Source organism: Panthera uncia, chromosome D4, assembly GCF_023721935.1.
Source record: "Panthera uncia isolate 11264 chromosome D4, Puncia_PCG_1.0, whole genome shotgun sequence".
Lineage (NCBI taxonomy): Eukaryota > Metazoa > Chordata > Mammalia > Carnivora > Felidae > Panthera > Panthera uncia.
Genome location: NC_064807.1, coordinates 62828519 through 62850112, shown reverse-complemented (window position 1 = coordinate 62850112; position 21594 = coordinate 62828519). Strand labels below are relative to the sequence as shown.

General features: G+C 35.3%; 1 pseudogene; it reads right to left on the bottom strand.

Annotated features, from left to right (window-relative positions):
- Positions 1-7879: 7879 nt before the first annotated feature.
- LOC125921291 (elongation factor 1-alpha 1-like) lies at positions 7880-20356 on the bottom strand (annotated as a pseudogene).
- Between the last annotated feature and the right edge of the window lie 1238 nt (positions 20357-21594).

The window sequence follows — 21594 nt, the reverse complement described above, 5'->3', positions numbered from 1 at the left end:
TTTCCTTTCCTTTCCTTTCCTTTCCTTTCCTTTCCTTTCCTTTCCTTCTTTCATTGAAGTCATTCTCTCTTTAATAAGTAGTGATTCTCCTTTAAAATAAAAGGCCTTTCATCTGCTACTAAACCCTTATGAAGTTTGAACGTCTGACCATGCATGGGACAAGTGAACATGCCTCCTAGAAAGTTGTCTCTTATCAACTAGATGGTGTCTATCTGCTTAGCATTAAGGCAGTTGTGCCCTGAAACACTCTTTTCTTCTTGTGAATGTACTTTTTATGACACCAGACCCAAGGATATTCTGAAGGCGTATGTTAGTTGTGGGTAAAAGCTTCTTCTATCCCCAACACTTTGGTTTCACTTCTCCTCTGTCCTTAATGCACACTCAAGGATTCATGTGGAATGCCTTATAAATAACTGAATGAGTTGGAAAACATGAGCTTGATTTATAAATGACTTTATTGATTGTAACAGCCAAATGTTTACTGCTGTGCCGTTAGAACCTCATACAGAAGTGCCCTCAACATCTACAGGGAAGTTCTTTTATTGTAAAACAACAACAACAACAACAACAACAACAACAACAACAACAACAACAAAAAACCAAAAAAACCAAAAAACTCTAAGCAGGAAACATCATTGCCTCTGCCAGGAAAATGAGTTGGTTTGAGATAATAATCTTCAGGGATTCATGGGAAGTGACCAGTTTTTTTGGCTGATGATCAGAGATTTGGGAGGAATAAAATTGGAGAATTAGTGATAACGGTGTTTCAAGAAGAAGTATATGACTGGACCTCACGAAACTTGTAAAATAGTTGCTTTAAATACATATTAAATGTCCCACTCTGGAGGTGGTTCCTTTTTTTAAGTTTTTTTTTTAAATTTTATTTTTACTTATTTTGAGAGAGAGCGAGTGAGCGAGAGCGCACACAAGCAGGGAAAGAGAAAGGGAGAGCGAGAGCCCAAGCAGGCTAGGTACTGTCAGCACAGAGCCCAATATGGGGCTCAGTCTCACAAACTGTGAGATTGTTACCTGAGCCAAGATCAAGAGTTGGTCGCTCAACTGACTGAGTTACCCAGGCACCCCCAAGGAGGTGGTTCTTCATGTTAGTTAAGAACATCTACTTGTATAAATATCAGTGATCTCTAAATAATTTAAAATCAGGCATTACTATATATAACAGGAAAAATAAAAGTCCAGCAATTTTAAAAACTTAGAAGTATATTTTTCTCTAATAGAAAACACCTTGAGCTATGCAGTCCATGGCTGTTATGGGAGTTTCATTTTCATGAGTGAACTATTTTCTTTCTATTTTCTGCCTCACTCTTACTAACATTCCTTCCACTTTCAAGTTCAGCTCATGGCAAAGAATTGTTACTGGAGACTCCAGCCCTCAATTTTGCATGCCAAGGGACAGGAATGAGGGAGGGCTGGACTACAAAATGACCCAAATATCAGCTAAGCTATGTTTCGGAAATCTTTCACAATAGTTTTTTTATCACTGATCAGAACTTAACCATGTGCTTTCACCTGGATGGGGGACAAACAAAAGTCTTTTAGGTAGACACATTGCAGCTCTACATAAAATTTACACTCTTATTTTAAGGATGAAAAAGCAAAGAATAGTGGGAAACAATCATGTGAACTTGTTTTATTTGCCACCCCTTAGCTTGATCAATGTCTTGATAAAACAAAAGCTATTTAGGTAGAGACAGATACATAGACATATACATATACACATATACACATATATAATCAACAACATAGATATATCTAGTGCAAAGACTTGCTTATTCTACATCATAGCTGCGTCTTGCACTTTGCAAGAATAAGGTGATTTGGGTAATATCAGTAATAAGATACATACTCATTCATCTGTTAATATATGATTTATTTCTTCCTTAACCAAAGTCCTCAGATCTGGGAACCATGAGGTGGAAGACTTGATGACTTCTGTTACCGTCATATCTAATTACTTATATGTAAGTTTCTAACCCATAGTTTCTGGAGTCTATTGATTTAACTTAAAAGGAGAAATGATTCTACAAAAGGACACAAAACAAGTTTCCAATAAATGGAAGGTATTACCTCTGTATGTCAAACTGTGACAAGGCTTTACAATGGGTTAAGGGAGGTGTATAGATGGAACTAGTACTACCATGGCCAGGGTAAATATTAATAGAAACTACTACAACTATTTACAATACAGGGATAAGAAAAATTCTTAGGTGACACAGGAATGAAGATCTGGTTTAACCACATGGTAGGCAGAATAATGGTTCCCCAAAGATGTCAACATCTTAATTCCCAAACTCTGTAATTGTTTTATCTCTAAAAAGTACATTGTAGGTGCTGTTAAGGTAAGGAATGCCCAGTTGGTCCTAAGATGATCACAGGTGGCCTTTAAGAGGGAGGCAGGGGAATAAGAGATTTTAAAAGTGTTATACACCTGGTTTTAAGGGAACACAAGAGTCCTCTAGAAGACAGAAAAACAGAGCTAGGTTCTTCCCTAAAGCCTACAGAAGAAATGCAGCCCTGCCAGAATCTTGATTTTATTCAGTAAGACATGTTTCAGAACTCTAAAATAATACACGTTTGTGTTGTTTTAAGCCACAAAGTTATAGCAACAATAGGAAATTAAAGTACACTACTTGGTCAAAAATTTTAAAACCGGTGTTGCTTGAGGGGAAAGGACACATGGAATGCTAACACCAGAAAACAAGCTTTTGGAGGTGATGGATTTGTTATGGCATAGATTGTGGTGTTAGTTTCACGGGTGTATATTTATCTCCAAACTCAACAAGTTGTATACATTAAATACGTACAGCTTTTTATGTTTTAAAAAAGACCATTCAAAAAGGTGGGGAAAAATTAAAATACTGATTACAACCACATGGGTAGTTGTAGAAATGAATACTGCAACCTCTATTTAGTTTTTATTCTTGGCTGAATCATACATGTATTTATTTTACCTGATTTTGTGTCTGGTTTCCTATTTTTGTTTTTTTTTAAATAAGGGACTTTTGTGGTGGTGAAGTGTGTGTGTGTGTGGGTGTGTGTAGGTGTGTGTAGGTATATGGGATATGGAAGCAGAAGGGTGCCTGAACTAGAGGAGGTTTTTATTTCCCCTAGAGATCTTGGCTTGGAACTGGTTAATGTAGTTAACTAATGAGATTTTGGTGAGGTCTCTGGGAATGTGGATGATTCCAATTTCTGTAGTTTGAAAAATGGTTGCATTATTCTGATTAAATGAATGGAGACAAACACCAAAATGAGGCAAGGACATATAAACTTGACCAATCTGAAGCTCCCATTTGAAATTTTTAATTTGGGGTGAATGAGCAAGGATATTTTGGGACTCATTCATGTTAGAAAAGAAAGACAACACTACTAGAGGCAGTATCCAGTCTTTTGTGGCAATAGTATCTTAATCACAATATTTGTGTTCATGATATTGACTCTATTTTTTGGCACCATACCTTTTCTTTTGGATTTTACACTTATGGCACTATTGTTTCTCCAGTCTTCCCATAGATTCTGTGAATTATCTGGTATTCTTTTAATATAATCCTTTTTGTCTTTTTTTAAATATTGGGGTTGACTTTTATTTGGAGGGAGATAAGTTTAACTTAAATATCATGACAAATATTAGGTTATATTTTGGCCTGGGTCAAGATATTTCCAAAGTTTTACATGGATTGAGCAAACCATGTCATAATATATCTCAGATCACTTTGCTCTAACCCTGTACATTTTGGATGAGTGATATGGCTAAGATCATACTTCCAGGTTCCTGAAAGTGGAAAAAGAAACTCCGTAGATAAATGGCACAGGGATAGCTGTCATAGTTTACATAAAAATTGACATTTAGATTTATTTTTGATGCACATTTATACATAGGTACATTTGTGTAGCAAATACTGTTCAGCTCTGGATCTATTGAAAGCAGTCAGTTTCTATAAAAATAAGACTGAGGACTGGATTTTGACTGTGTTAGTTCAACCTGATAACACATTCCTGGAAGTTTTTTAGACAGTTTTGTCTTGTCTAAATATTTTCAAGCTGTAAGGGTAGGAAGATTGAAATTATCTAGCATTTTTTTTCTATGATCATTATGCTCTAAAATACTGTGGCAGTCAATATATCTCTAGGCCAACAGTTCTCAAATTTTGATCTCAGGACACTTCTAAATTATTGAAGAACACATGAACTTTTGTATGTGTGGTATATATCTATCAGTATTTATCATGTTAGTTAATCTGATAGTCAAAATATAATATGGAAATAAACATTCCATTAGTTTCCAGAGTCATATTATCACATGTCTTGTAACCTCTGGAAATCTCTTTTGCACATGCATTAGAGAAAAAGAAAAGGCAAACCATGCCCTAGTATGAAAAGTTTTAATTTCATGAACTCCCTTGTTTTAGAGACTCCCAACAGTCTATAGACAACATTTTCAGAAATGTTTTGTAGGCATCTGTAAATACAAGTTCTCATATTTCCAAGATTTTACAACAGCTCAAATATTTTATTTAAGCACTGATACATGTCTAAGTATACTTGTTTCAATTTTGTAATACGTGCTTCTTGTTTAATATTTATACTTATTTTGTAGATAAAGCAATTGAAACTCAGAGAAGCAAATAATTCATCTGTAGTGATAGTATTGGTGGATTTCAAAGTTAGTCTCCCTAATTCATTCAAACAGAGGTGTTGCTGTTTTTACTATATCATCCTTTAACATTCCAGAAGGAATAGGTGACATCTACAGTTAAGGTTCAATGTATACTGGATTATAGTTTTCAAGGAATTAATATTAATTTGAAAATATTATATGTTAACTTGGAATGTAGATTATTTTTGTTACCAACTCACTGTAGCATCGTGGGCATTTTTTTTTATTTGTCTTTGAAAATTGTGACTAATGCCCTAAAATTTCCAATGGCTAATTTTTGAATTTGTGTTGTATAGAATGATCTCTCCATGAATAAAATGAAGCAAGCTGTCCAGTTTTTTATTTTCATTTTCTTATTCTATGATGAAATATGAAGTTTACCTTTTTAAAAGGATCATCTTTGGTAAAAAGAAGAGGAAAGCTATTTTGTCCTTTAGTTTTTTTGTGTGTGTGTTTTTTTTTTGTTTTTTTTTTGAGTTAGAGTTACGTAATTGCCAAGGGTTTCTGTCAGGAGAGAAAATTTCATTCAAATGTCCATTTAGAGAAAAAATTTCTGTTTTCTCTGAAATTTTGAAGTGGCTATAACTCTCCAAGAAAATGAGAACATTGTTGACACCTGATATTTCCACTGTTAGGGATCAAATCACTAAACATTTGATTTGTCACATTGTATGCTCACAGTGTGGGGGGGCTTCTTGCTAAAAATGTTACTTTAAAAAAATGTTACTTTAATTGCACTTCTCTCTCTCTCTCTTTTGGCGGGGGGGGGGGGTAGTCCAATAAATAAACTCACTTTGGAAATATCTTGAACTCAATCAGAGCTGAAGTTAGAATTCCACTTCTTTAAAAAAAATTTTTTTTAATGTTTATTTATTTTTGAGACAGAGGGAGACAAAGCGTGAGTGGGGGGTGGGGTGCAGAGCAGGAGACACAGAATCTGAAACAGGCTCCAGTCTCTGAGCTGTCAGCACAGAGCCCAATGCAGGGCTTGAGCCCACAAACCATGAGATCACGACCTGAGCTGAAGTCTGATGCTTAACCGACCTAGCCACCCAGGTGCTCCAGAATTCCACTTCTATTGCTTAATGTCTAGGTTATCTGGGTTGCATTATTCTTTGTAAAATATAAGTCAATTCACCAAACTCCTATTGGGGTATTATGTACATTATTATGGCATTGTGAGCACTGGAATTAGAGACATGGGCTGGGACAGTCTCTTTGCTATTTTTGTTTTAGTGTTGCTATATTGAATTGAAAGAAAGGACACATACAGAAAGCTTCGCACCATAATTGCCTCATATTTTTAATTAACCATCTGTAAAAGTTAATTACATTTTCCTGTAGGGGCTAACACATCTTTCAGTGGTTAAAACATTTGTTTTTCAGCATGTCATTTAAGAAATTGGATATGATTACCACTGAAGTTCACTTTAATTTTACTATCTTATCTTGAAAAATGTGTGAATATTCAAGATTAAAATGGGTACTTTGTGCATAAAACATACCACTATGATTCTATACAGCAGTTTATTAGCAAAGTTTTAAATGTGTAGGAAACATGACTGACTCATTCTAGGTAGACCAATTGGAAATATTTGCCTTTTTGTATTTTGTTTTGTGATAATTGGAAACATCTCATACAAGTTTGTCTTTAATTTCTTTATTACTTCTGTGGTATGATGTTTTTTAACTCCTAGGATGACATAGTGGTTTTAGAAAAAAAAATACAATCTGCTTTATTGTTTTGCATGATGCTCATAGAATGATAGTAATGATTCCAATATAGGAAATATAGTAACTCAGAGACCGTAGGTAAAAATTACATATTACACTTACATATCATAAATGCTTATGCCTATCCATCATCTGTTAATCTATATACCTAGAAAAAAACCCACACACTTACATTTAAGTGTTCTGCTATTACTGTGTTTTCGATCTGGGAACCATGTGTGCTTTTTCTTTTTATCAATGTACATCCAATTCTTAGAACTAACACATAGTTAGTTGTACATATACATAGTCCAACATATATATTTGTTGAAAAATGGATAGATGGGCTAATGAATGAGTGTAGAGAAAAAGTGTTATAGAGAGTACAGGAAAGAGAGCAATTAATTCTTGCTGGGGAATTCTTTTAGAATAGGTGTTACTTTAACTGGTTCTTAAAGAAGGAATGGAAATGCATACATTAGGAAAAGAAAAATGAGAAATTTTTCTAGGTAGGGGAAACAGAGCAAACAGACTTAAAGTAGAACACATGTATTTTGGGGGATAGATAGCATAGAGCCTAGTTGGTAAAGACAGAGAAAACATAAAAGGAAGACTGGCAGATATGTTCATAAAATTATGATTGGGACATCTGTTTGCTTATTTTTGAATGTTTTCACAAGAATTAGATATTTTTTTTCCATACATGATGAAAAATTAATCAGCTGAAGACCAACATGGTGCTTAGTATTCTTTTTCTTCTCATTAAACTTTTGTTTTAATGGATCTCAAAATTCTGTGATGGATTTTTGGTCAAGTTTTGACTAAAATCAGTACTTTTAAATGGAAACAACTGGACCAAAATTTCATTCATATGTAGAATTTAAGAAATGAAACAGATGAATATAGGGGGAAAAAAAGAAAGGCAAACCGTATGATGGACTTTTATCTATAGAGAGCAAACTGAAGATTGCTGGAGGGGTGGTGGGTGGGGGATGGTTTAAAGGAGTGATGTGTATTAAGGAGGGCATTTGTTGTGTGGTGTTGTATGTAAGCGATGAATTAACAAATTCTACTTCTGAAACTAAGTTACAATATATATGTTAACTGGAATTTAAATAAAAACTTGAAACTACAAAAAAAGTACTTATTTTATCTCCTTTACTTCTGAATGTTTTATTGTTATCTTTACCCAGTCTTTTACTATTAAACTTAAATGGTCAAGTAACACAAACAGTTCTGAGACCATTCTTCCACCAGTGATGAAGACTGGTGGGGAGCCTGGGTGGCTTACTCAGTTGAGTGTCTGACTCTTGATTTTGGCTTGGGTAGTGATCCCAAGGTTGTGGAATCAAACCCCTCGTCTGGCTCTGCAGTGAGCAGGGAGCCTACTTGGGATTCTTTCTCTGTCTCTGTGCCCCTCTTCCCTGCTTGCTCTTTCTCAAAAAGAGAAATAAAAAAAAAATGATGAGTGACAGATATTGGGGATAGTATTCATTTAACCTTCCGAGCTTTTTGGGAAGACTTGGTGACCTCGCCAGCTCCAGTTGCCTTCTCTTTCAGTGCTTTTATGACACCCTCAGCAACCATCTGTCTCATGTCACAAACAGCAAAATACCCCAGAGGAGGATAGAGAAGCTCTCAACACACATAGGCTTGCCAGGAACCATATCAATTATGGCAGTATCAACAGATTTCAAGAAGTTGGGGGGCCATTTTCCAGCATTTTTCTAGAACAATGATCAATCCAATGTGAGCTGTGCAACAGTTCAGCATAGGTGGGTATCCAGTACTGAGCTGGCCTGGATGGTTCAGGATAATCACCTGAGCTGTGATGCCAGCTCCTTGCATTGGTGGTGGCTCATTTTTGCTGTCACCAGCCACATTGCCATGACAAATATCCTTGACAGTTATGTCCTTGATGTTGAAGCCCACATTGTTCCTGGGAAGAGCCTCCCTCAGAGCTTCATGTGCATTTCAACAGACTTTACTTCAGTTGTAACATTGGAACAAAGATGACCACCATGCTGGGTTTAAGAACAACAGTCTCCACTCTGCCCACAGAGACAGTATCGATACCAACAATTTTGTAGACATCCTGGAGGGGCAGACACAAGGGCTTTTCAGTGGGATGAGTTGGAGGTAGAATGCAATTCAGAGCTTCAAGCAGTGTGGTTCCACTGGTATTACCATCTTTATGGATGGATAAATATACCTTTAACCAAGGTATATTAGCACTTGGCTCGAGCATGTTGTCTCCATTCCAACCAGACATTGACAAAAATGCTGCTGCGTCGTGGTTGTAGCCAAGTTTCTTTCTTTTTTAAAAAGTTTATTTATACTAGAAGAGGAGGGGCAGAGAGAGAGGGAAATAGAGAGTCCCAAGCAGACTCCTTGTTGCCAGTGCAGAGACTGACATGGGACTCGATTCCATGAACCACGATAGCATGACCTGAGCAGAAATCCAGAGTCAGACGCTTAACTGACTGACCCACCAGGCACCCCACCAGTTATTTTAATGTAGGTGCTGGCTTCCTTAATGATTTCCTTGTATCTCTTCTGGCTATAGAATAGCCCAGTAGAAGCCATTTTGTTAACACCAACAATTAGTTGTTTCCGACCCAGTGCATAAGGCAAAAGGGCATGTTCACAGATCTGACCTGCTTTAGATTCGCCAACACGATCAGCAACAATCAGAATAGCAGAGCCAGCCTGAGATGTGTCTATAATCATGTTTTTTATAAAGTCTCTGTGTTCTGGGGCATCAGTGATATTTGCTGATCTCAAATTTCCACAGGAAAATAGCAATGGTGATACCACGGTCATGTTCAGCTTTCAGTTTATCCAAGACCCAGGCATACCTAAAGGAGCCCTTCCCCATCTCAGCAGACTCCTTCTCAAATTTTTTGATAGTTTGTTGATTCTACCACATTTGTAGGTCAGATGACCTGTGGTACTAGAGTTGGAGAATCAATGTGTCCAATGACGATGATGTTGACACGAGTCTTTTCCCATTTTGGTTTAGGTTTAGGTTTAGGTTTAGTGATGGTTTTCACAACACCTGAATTCTGGCAGCAAATCTGTTGTGCAAAAGTGAAGTTCAGTATTCTAATAGAGAACCCATAAATGGCTTTAGTTTCTTCACTCAAAGAGTGAAATGATGGGGGGCACCTGGGTGGCTCAGTTGAGCATCCAACTTTAGCTCAGGTCATATCTCGTGGTCGGTGAGTTCGAGCCCTGTGTGGGGCTCTGTGCTGACAGCTCGGAGCCTGGAACCTGCTTTGGATTCTGTCTCCCGCTCTCTGCCCCTCCCCCACTCATGCGTGTGTGCTCGCTCGCTCTTTCTGTCAAAAATAAAACATTAAAAAAATTTTTTTAAAAAGTGAAATGATTGGTCTGGCTATGGTCTTCTCAGGTTTTATATAGTACTAATATATCAGTATAATTGGAATCAAAACCATCTGATCTAAAATGATAAATTCATTCTTTTGCAAAATTTAAATGGCTACTTGTATCTACTAAATGATTTCCTGTAATATTCCTTACAATTGTTAGCTTATGACCCAAATTAGCTGATTTGTCAGTTATTAATACCTCTGTAGATAGTTCAATTTTGCCTCTCCCTTATCTAAGAAGTTTTCCCAGATCTATGGGAAAATTATGAAAAATTTTTCTGGCTCATTATTACTAATAGGTTTATTAGGGCATATCTACTTTAAATCCTGATAGAACAAGGTAGATCATAAATGAAAGCATAACATTAGATTCATACTTATATTTTAATACATAGTTTTTGGGTAATATTTATAAATAAATGCTTCTGAAGACCACATGTAATTTGTGTAATGTTAATAGCTTAAAACTGCTTTAATATTTGAAAAAAATTGTATATTCTAATAGTGTTAACTCTTTCTGACTGAATCATTTATATGCTCAATGATAGCTGCATGACTAAGTACAGCACAGTGTGAGGATCAGATTCCACATAATTTTTAGAAGCACTTTTGTTATTCTGATTTTTTAAAATATTTATTTATTTTTGAGAGAGAGACAGCATGGTCATGGGAGAGACAGAGAGAGAGGGAGACACAGAATCTGAAGCAGGCTCCAGGCTCTGAGCTGTCAGCACAGAGCCCGACATGAGGCTTAAACTCCCAAACCATGATATCATGACCTCAGCTGAAGTCAGACTCTTAACCGACTGAGCTGCCCAGGCTCCCCTTGTTGTTCTGATTTCTAATCAAGACTGAAGACAGCTTCAAAATTCAACACCTCATTTTACCAAATATCAATGCCAGCATCAGTGCCAGTGTTTTCTTAACCTCATATCAATTCTGCCCTAAAATAAAGTTCTTGGATACCCGTTACCCACCTTCAGAGTTAACATCAGGTATAGTCATGGTACTGTTCTCAAAATTAAGATAAGTGGGATGATACTATAAACACTGGTAAAATACTATTAACTAAAATACAAAATTTATTTGGATTTTGCTATCTTTCCTCTATTTTTTTTTTATTCCAAGATCTAATCCAGAACCCTACCTTGCAGTTGTCCTCTCTTCTTAGTTGCCTCTGGTTTGTGACAGTTCCTCAGTCTTTTGTCTTCCATGACATTGACATTTCTGAAGAGCATTTGACACTTTTGAAAGTATTTTATAGAATGTCATTCAGTTTGAGTCTGATGTCTGGCTGATGTTTTCTCATGATTATGTTGAAGTTTTGAATTTTGGTAAAAAAAATAGAAGAGATGGGCCCTGCTAATATGAATGGATCACATCAACAGTTGCATGATGTCAGTATGCTTATTATGCTGATATTAACTTTGATCTTTTGGTTAAGGTGATGTCTACCTAGTTTCTCCAACTGTATAGTTACAATTTTACCTCAGGTAATTAAGCAGTATCAGAGGGAGAATCATTTGAGGTTATCCAAAATTCTATTTCTCTTTGTAATTTTATTCACTAATGTTGAGCTACAACAATTATTACTGTGGGGTTCTGGTCTTCCTTCATTACATTTATAAAATTGAAAATTTAATGAAGAGTTCTATTTATACTGCCATGGACCCGTGGATATTTGCTTTAATCTCTGGGTTATTATACAAAACTATCAATACTTGTTTCTCAAATTGTTTTAGATTTGGCCACTGAGAGCTCTTTCATATTGGCTTCTGTGTCCCTTTGACATGCTGTCATCATTGTCCTCTTCTTTTATCAGTTCTTTATCTCTTGGCAATATTGAGATACTCCTGGTTTATGTTTATTTTCTTTATCTTTGCCTTAGAATCAACTACTTCCAAGAGTCCCCGGTCCCTTTTATTGGGGGATGGTATTTAGAAACTAAGGTCTGTGCACTGGTTCACTAGTTGTACTAGCTGTTACCTCAGTATCACTGCTCTAGGTTCTCTCGTTGGATACAGACAGGAAATGCTTCACACTCCTATATTTCTTTTATATACACACATATTTCTAAAATGTGTGAAATCATACCAAACTCAAAATAACTAATAACTCCAAATAACTGGTAACTCCAAATCTAATCCAACACTTTGGGATTTATTATATCATTCTCTATTTGGTGACTTCTGGCTTCTTCCATCAGTGGGAAACCTGTCTTTCATTTTCTAAAGTATATGTATTTATTTGTTATACATGTAATGTACAGTTGACCATGAAAAATACAGAGGTTATGGGCACTGACATCACTCTAAGTCTAAAATTTGTGTGTAACTTTTAACCCACTTCCCCCACAGAATTTAACTGCTGGTAGCCTACTTTCGGCCAGCTTACCAATAACAGTTGATCGACACATATTTTGTATGTTACACGTATTATATAGTGTGTTCTTACAATAAAGTAAGCTAGAGAAAGGAAGATGTTAAGAAATTCATAAGGTAAATATATTTAGAGCGCTTTACTTTAGTGAAAAAAATCTGTGTATAAGTGGACCCACACAGTGCAAACCCATGTTGTCCAAGGGTCAACTGTGTATCTGTATATATTCATTGTGTTCAATTATGGCAGAAATGAGGGCAATAGCTGGTAGCTGGTAGCTGTATAACAGATGTCAACAGTAAAAGGGACTAAGTACATTGAGATTCTGTGTTGAACCAGTGGGTTCAATTAAAAGATTGTTTGACTTCTTGACTTTTTCAGCCGTTTCTTAGCTCAGTAATTAAACAACCTAATGCCTTTGAGAGGATTTCAAGGTCCAATAAAAATGGAAACCTGTATCATCTGTAACCAAATTTTAACATTTAGTATTAGTATACCTCTAATAAAGTTTGTATTTGAAAGCATGCTTTGCCTATTCAGCAGGCAAAATTTAATAATGTTGATACTAGTAATAGCAATAAACACCTAAATTTGTATAATACCCCACAACTTCTCAAAGTACTTTAATATATTAAGTCACTATGTTGGCAGCGAAAAGAGACGGAATAGTTGTGTTACAAAACACCAGGTTCAAACATTGGCCAAATCCTGAGCTTATATTCACCAAGTAAGCACCATTGTGGCACAGGGATTGCCATCTACTCTTTGATCATTTTGTACTTAGTCAGGATTCTATCAGAGAAGTAGAACTAGAAGAATCTGGACCTCCAAACACAAGCCAGAGTCCATGACTATGAGTGAAAATCCATACGGATTCTTGTTGCCTCTGACCTTGATGGTATGGCTGTCTTGTAGGAACCAGGACCTTCCTCTTGGAGCTGAATCTATAGCTGGGGTCAGAGAACAGAAGGAGAATCCAGAGGAAGACTTTGCGAATACCTCCAGCCAAAATGATGAGCCAGCAGGTAAGTGACAATGTGTGTGAGCTACTAAATAGCTGCCACTTCACTTCTGTCTTCCACAAAAACCTCCCATAGATGGAAACATACAAGAAAAGGCATTTTGGGAAATACAGTTCAGCCTAGTAAAGCTGATGCTTTACAAAGCCACCATACAGTGCCTAATTGTTCTTTAGCAACCTTTGAGATTTTTTTTTTTAGTTTAGTTTTTTTAGTTTAAAGCTAATAAAATTATAATGCTGTTATGAGGATTAAACTTATAAAAATATGCAAAGCATATATTTAAGTATTTCACATATTTGATTTAGTAAAAATAAATCTTTTCTTCATATATGTAATTAGTATCAATGATTTCATTCACTGCCTTTTGAAAGAGTCAAGAAAAACTACAGCAATCAAAAGCTTTGGATTACTACCAAAAATAAATGTACACAATGAGTATATTTTAAAGATGAAGTCAAGAAAGACCTCTGTGGAAATTATTAAGAAAAAGTTGATACTTCAGTTTTGTATACATAAGTACATAATTTCTAAAACAATTCTTTGTGAATGTATAAATATACATTTACAAATATTTAGTCCTTTAGGTTCTGTACTTGTGAGATTAAATGTTAAAAATATGTAATGTCTATCCTGAATACTAGTTGGCAATCAGGTAACTCCATTTCCCCTCTCCACCACCTTCCTTCCTTATCCCACAGAATCTTGATGTACTTCTGGATGTGACTGGATATAGTAAATGAAGTTACTAGTTCAGTTACTTCAATTTTGCACCAGAGTTATTTTAAGTTAAGATAATGCTAAAGAATAATAAGTGTATGGGGGTGCCTGTGTGGCCCAGTCGGTTGAGTAACAGACTTTGGCTCAGGTCACGATCTTGCAGTTTGTGAATTCTAGCCCCATATTGGGGTCTGTGCTGACTGCTCAGAGCCTGGAGTCTGCTTCTGATTCTGTGTCTTCCTCTCTCTGCCCTTTCCCCGCTCATACTCTGTTTCTCCCTGTCTCTCAAAAATGAATAAACGTTAGGGGCGCCTGGGTGGCTTAGTCGGTTGGGCGTCCGACTTCAGCTCAGGTCACGATCTCACGGTCCGTGAGTTCGAGCCCCACGTCGGGCTCTGGGCTGGTGGCTCAGAGCCTGGAGCCTGCTTCCGATTCTGTGTCTCCCTCTCTCTCTGCCCCTCCCCCATTCATGCTCTGTCTCTCTCAGTCTTAGAAATAAATAAACATTAAAAAAAATTAAAAAAAAATGAATAAACGTTAAAAAAATTAAAAAAAGAATAATAAATGTAGGTACTTTTGCTTTCCATATGCACCTGTTTTATTTAAGTGGTATTTTTGTTTAAAAAGCAAAATTATCAGTTATCTCTGTTTACCTTAATAATATTTAAATATCTGTGAGTTTTGGGTTTTTGTCTCTAGATAATATCAAAATTACCCTACAACATTAATCTTTTATATTGGAATATTGAGCATTATCTGGTTATGTTTTAATACCCTTGTTTATTCATCAAGTTACTAGATCAAAAAGTTGATGTTGTGTGTGCAAAGCTCATACAAATTGATAAGAAAAATACTTTGGCAATGTAAGAAAAAGCAAGTGTGATAGAAAATTCACAAGAGATTTTAAAATATTAAAAATGGAAAAATATTTCAACCTCATTTATAATTACTTGAACCGTATTAAAATTGCCATTCTTGTGTATCAAAATCAGTCTATATTGATAATTTAGTATTTTTTAAACTAGTAATGTAAGAAGTTAAAATTAAATAGAAATTTTATTTGGTGTTTTAAATTACCAAATATAAAAAATAACATAACTAATACTGATAAGGACAGGAAGTGTATTGTACTGAACAATATAATCATAGTAAATACAAACAACATTATTTTCCTGAAAGGAAATTTGTTACCTTATACCAGCAAATAAAAAATAATTATTTAGACAGAGAACAAGACCGAATATGGTATGTATATGAACATGGTTTGTATAGGATGATAGCCTGGATTCAAATCTTCGGTTGGCCATTTATTTTCTGTTTATCTTGTATAGGTTTCTTAACCTCTATATGCTTCCATTTTCTCATCTGTAAAGAAGAAATAATTGTGGAATTAAATATGATCATGAATATGAAAAAAGCACAGTGTCTAACATATAATAAGTGATAAATTATTGGCAACATTCTAAATGAGTAGCAAGAAAAGAAGAAATCAGAGTTCTTACACTCTGAAGTAATAAACAGCCCTCTGTACTTAAATCATGACATATTTCTAAAGAAACAGAATAATCCTTTATATGAAGTGCAGTTAAAGCATGATATAATATAGCATATATAATATGATTTCAATATGGAAATCTTCTAAAAATTAATAGTGGTTTAAAAAGGCTCAAAAATTTCAACTTGATTCAGATCACTTTGAAATGCTACAAAAATATTCATATACCAAAAATTCTTTAGATGTACTAGAAAGACAAAAAAAGTTGAAGTCATAACTAGAAGAAACTCTAGTAAATGTTTGTAACGTAGTGATATATTAGTCTGGGTTCTCCAGAGAAACAAAACCAACAGGAGCTATATATACCTGTTATATTTGTTGAATTATTGTAAGGAATTGACTCACATGATTATGGAGGCCCAAAAGTCCTAAGATCTGAAGTCAGCAAGCTGAAGAACCAATGATATTGATACCAGTCTGGGTCTGAAGGGCTGAGAACCAGGAAAACTGATGGTATAAGACTTGGTCCAGGTTGTTGTTAGAGACTGACAAGGCTGTAAGAGAAAAGGAAAAGCTGTGCTCTTGGTATGTAATGTACATATTTTCCATAGGCATAGCATGGACTAAAATATTTTTAAAACCTTAGATCTTGAATCCTATTAATTAATGTATGTTTCACTTAGGAAAATTACCTAACAGTGTTGTGAAGTGTTAGATTTTGAAGGAAACAAGCCATGATTTATAGGAAAACAACACCTAAAGTCTGCTGAATTTAGATTATCTGGCATTTCAATTTGTTTTTTACCCTGTTCTCAAGGTTACCATATTTAGTTAGTGGTCATAAATCAGATTCATAAGGCAATCTGTTATTCTTATTACATAGTGGGTGAGGTTTTTCTACCATTTTTTCTTACATTGTTTCAATAAAGAAGTACACACTGAAATAATTTATTAACAATACAGCTTCCGTTATGCAGGGTTAGTTTATATGAACAAGTTTAACACTGTTTATTAGCATAATTGCATATTTTAGAGGCAAATGAGCAATTAGTATTAATGTATTAACAGTAGTGTCTTAGGGAGATTAGGGCTGCTATACCAAAATACTATAGACTGGGTGGCTTATACATAGCAGAAATTTATTGCTTACCATTCTGGAGGTGGAAAGTCTAAGATCAAGGTGCTGGCATGGTCAGATTCTAGGGAGGACTTTCTTACAGGTTGCAGATTGCTGACTTCTCTTTGTATCTTTACATGGTGGAAGTTGGTGAGAGAATTCTCAGACCTCTTTTATAAGGCCATGGTTCTCATTTATGAGGTTTCTACCTTCATGATTTAATCACCTCCTAAAGGCTCCATCCCTCAGTGCCATCATCTTGGGAATTAGGTTTTCAACATATAAATTTGGGAGAAACAAATACTCAATATAAAGTTTGTTGATGTGTTCTTACATAATTATCTAAATGAATTGTTCTTGAATGTACAGCCATACATATAGGTGTACACAGAATCATCTGTTGTGGTAGGCAAGTGTGAAAAATTCAAAAAAACTAATACTTATTGTAGATACATTTTTTAACATTTAAAGCATTTTTCATTTACAACAATGAAATCTTTGACTTACTACTAAAGCTGAGGCTACCTTAGAAAATACATCTTGTGGATATTTAACTTGTGGTAAAGTCTCTAATTTGTGGTAAAAATGTATAAAATAAACGAGATGCCTGGGTGGCTCAGTCGGTTAAGTCTCTGACTTTGGCCCAGGTCATGATCTCATGATTCACAAGTTCAAGCCCTGATCTGTGTTGACAGCTCTGAGTCTGGAGCCTGCTTCACATTCTGTGTCTCCCGTTTTCTCTACCCTCCCCCCCCCTCAAAAATAAGTAAACGTTAGAAAAAAATTTTTAACATATTTTTGAGGTGTCAGTTTATTTTACAATTCAGAATATACTAGTCTGTAGAAACCAACAGTGTATAAATGAATTTAGTGGGGTTATTTAACCATTTTTAAGTCAATTTAGAGTAGTATGGAACTAGGCACTGTGGAAAAATATAATATGGAGTTATTTGTATTTTTTCATCATTTCTACATCATCATAAGCATTTAAACGTATAGAATGCGTAAGACACTTTGACTTAATGCATAGTAGTGCTTCAAATAAAATAATTTAGCAGAATTTGGACCTTACTTAGCTCCAACTTTTACCCAGGAATACGTGATTGATCATATGATAGGGCTGACTGTCCACCAGAAGTCTGTCCACCCTGCCATCATACAGTGCTGTTACTGGATAGCTGTTCATGTTCTATCTCTCTTGTACTTAGAAATTTTCATGTGCCTGAGTTATAGTGAATGGAATAGAAACAGTGGTAATGTGCATCAGTTATGGTTCTGGAAAAATAAAATCCTTTTCATTCTGCAATGGTCTTTCTCTTTCTGGCCAACTTCAGTGTACCCTGTAGGTTAATCTTGAAATCTGTGCATTGAAGATGGCAGTCTGTCAACATAGATGTCTGAATTAAAGCATGGATGTGGGTAGTCCAAAACCTGGTTATTTTCCCAGTAAGGTTTTGTTAGAAATAATGAATTTCTGTGTACATGTATGGGATGTTAAGCCACTGAAACTCAGTGACTGCACAGATTCTGCTTATATTTTGCAAGCCTCAATTAGACAACATTTACTGCTGTTAATTGTTTAAAATGTTGAAAGGATTGAGCAAAAGATTTATGCATTATAACTACTTCCAATGGAGTGTGTATGTACATGTGCACATGTCTGCACACGAACACTTGATACGGAGTTATTTCAATTACCACCAAATCTGATTAAGAAAAAAAGTTAATTCTAATCCCTGGGTACATCTGCTATAGAAGATCTCAGATCTTTAGGGAGAGTCAGGCTGTGGCCAGATAATTAAACAGATAACTACCTAGAATTTTAATTGCTATGTTATAATATATTATACCATAATAAGTGCTGGAGATACAAGTGAGATCTCATCTCTGCTCTAAATATGGGAAAAATGAATACTATGTGGGAAAGTGTAAATGATATGGGAACTAAAATATGGTGAGTAGTATTGTGGATAGTAAAGTGAAAGTTTTTTCATAAAGGGAGATTAGAACAAGGAAAGTTAAGGAGACAAGTTTGCCTTATGTTTAGAGAACACTACTTAAATGCATTTGCAAACATAAGGAAGTCAGACAAGGCCAAGTTTGAAAGAATAATCCAGTGAAGTATGGAGAACTTTCTCAAAAAAAAAAAAAAAGAAAAGAAAGGAAATCTTTGATTAGGTTTCAGATTTAAATGTTTTTTTTTTTAACGTTTATTTATTTTTGAGACAGAGAGAGACAGATCATGAACAGGGGAGGGTCAGAGAGAGAGGGAGACACAGAATCCGAAGCAGGCTCCAGGCTTCAAGCTTTCAGCACAGAGCCCGACATGGGGCTCGAACCCATGGACCGCGTAATCATGACCTGAGCCAAAGTCGGACGCTTAACCGACTGAGCCACCCAGGCGTCCCGGTTTCAGATTTTAAACATGCAAATTATCCTTTGGGAAACAGCTTTTAAAGAAGGTATATCAATTCTTGAGAGCTAAAGATAACTGTAGCTTAGGAGCATAAATTTCTGGGAAGCCATAATGAATTTATAAAGGAAAGAGCAGACAAGAGAGTCCCTGTAATTCATAAGGATTTGAAGGTACCTGGTTTAAAGATACATATATTTTTGCAGATTATTTTCTAAATTGAAAATATGCAGAACAGCTAAAATTAACATTTTAATGAATTGTGTAACATATAAGACTGTAACCCCTTCTTATTTGTCAAATAAATCTAGATCCAAGTATAAATTAGAGGGAATAGGAAATACACAGGTGAGAGATTATATTTTTCAAAAATCGCTGTAGAAATATTTATGTTCCTACTTACCCTTATGGAGCAATGCCAGTCCTCCATCAATAGATTGGGTCTACTTTTCCTTCCCTATGTATTGGGTAGGCTTGTGATTCTTCCCCACAATGGAGTATGGTGGACAATATGTTACATGATTTATGAGGCTACGTTTTATAAAGAAAACCACATATGGCTTCTTCCTGGCAAGGTTGTATATTCTTGCTTGCCCTCTGCACTCATAGTTTCTTGATACACTTGGAACTCACTTGGCCATCAGATCCTTAAGAAGCCCATGCTGTATCATGTGGAAAGACAACATGGAAAAACCCATATTTAGAAGAACCGAGGTACCCATCTCATATCTAACATCATCCTCCAGTCATTTAAGGGAATTCTCCTCACATTATTCTAGCTCCTACTCTTTGGGTCTTTTGTTTGACTCTCCAAACATTCTGAAGCAGAATCAAGTCATTTCCCCTGCACCCAGCTGAAACTGTAGACCCGTAGTATTCATAAATATAACAAATGGTTGTTTTACTGCACTAAGGTTCAGTAAAGGTGCTACTGTCTCACTTTCTTCACTTCTTATGTGACTTGGAAATCAGAAGTTAAACTTTCCTCTCTTTTTTTTTTTTTTTACGTCTGACTTTTAAATGAGAGGATTTGGGGATGTTAACAAAATAAAGCTTTCATTGTTTAACTTAGCATATTCATCTATACATTTTATAAACATAAAACTTATAATTTAAAATCCTTAAAATTACTAAAATCTTCTTTCTGTCTTGCCTTTTTCTTCATTATTATTTATTCACTAGGTGCATTCATTATCTATGACTATGTAAAAAAATGATCACAAATTTAGGAGCTTGAAATGATACCATTTATTATTTCACAATTTGTGTGGGTTAGAAGTCTGGGTACAGACTTACACGGGTTCTCTGCTAAGGATATCATGAGGCTGAAACCAGGCTACGTACTCATCTGGAATCTTGCGCAGGAAATGATCTACTTCTAGGCATCCTAAGATTACAGGCAGAACCCATTTCTTTTCAATTGTCTGATGCATTGACACTTATGTATTCTAAGCCAGCAACAAATAAAAAGAGTGTTTATCTCTGCTTATTTGAGTGTCTGATCTCTACAAGATGTTTTGAAGGGTTTCTCTAATTAGGTCAGGCTTACAAAGATCAATCTCCATTTTAAATAACTTAAAGTTAGATGTCCTACCCAAACTCAAGGAGAGTTTGGCATGGGTACTAGGGTGTAAGAATCATGGGTACCACTATAGTGTGTGTTTTCCATAATAGGTAAGTGAATTCTTACTTACTCAATATTTCATTCTCAGTCAAGACATAAAATCTTGATTTCTTTGGCAAATATTTGTAAAACTTTACTATGACCAAAGGTCCAATATTTGCTAACATACTATCATCATGATGAAAAGTACTGCTCTAAATTTCGTGAATGTCAAACAGTTTTCCATTCAAATTTTATAAAACTCAATTTAATAAATACAATTGAAAATAGAAACTTCTGTGGCATTAGGGACAAAAGAATCTGAATTCAAAGTCTAGCTTTGGGGGGCTGCCTGAGTGGCTCAGTCAGTTAAGTGTCTGACTTCAGCTTAGGTCATGATCTCATAGTTTGTGAGTTCGAGCCGCAGTCGAGCTCTGTGCTGACAGCTCAGAGCTTGGAGCCTGCTAAGGATTCTGTGTCTCCCTCTCTCTCTGCCCTTCTCCTGCTCATGCTCTGTCTCAAACCTAAAGATTAAACATTAAAAAAAATTTTTTTTTTTAAAGTCTAGCTTTGGGTCTACCCGTTGTGTGTCTTTGTACAAAATGTCTTATCTCTCAGAACCTCAGATTTCTTATCTTCAATTAGCATATTTTATTTCTGTGTTAGTATGGGTGGATTCAAAGCAATCTAAATTATAAGTTTTGCTTCTGGCTACTAAAAACTAGTATGTGAAATATAGTTGCATGTATGTATAGTATATGTATATTATGCATATATGTATATGCATATATATGTAAAACTATACTATGTATTATGAGACCTATACATATATATAACTGGAAACTCAGAAAAAGTTTCCAACCTAATATTATATCTTTATTTCATTGGGTAATTTTTCATTTATTATACTGTGCCAAAATGACATCACATTCTGTTTTCTATTTTTATCACCATTTCATACTGAAAAGTACAAATATAAACAATAAATCTTGTCTTTTCAGGTAGAACAAAGTTACCTTCCTTTTAAAAAATTCCTTCTCTTTTTTTAATGTTTCTTTTTTTATTTTG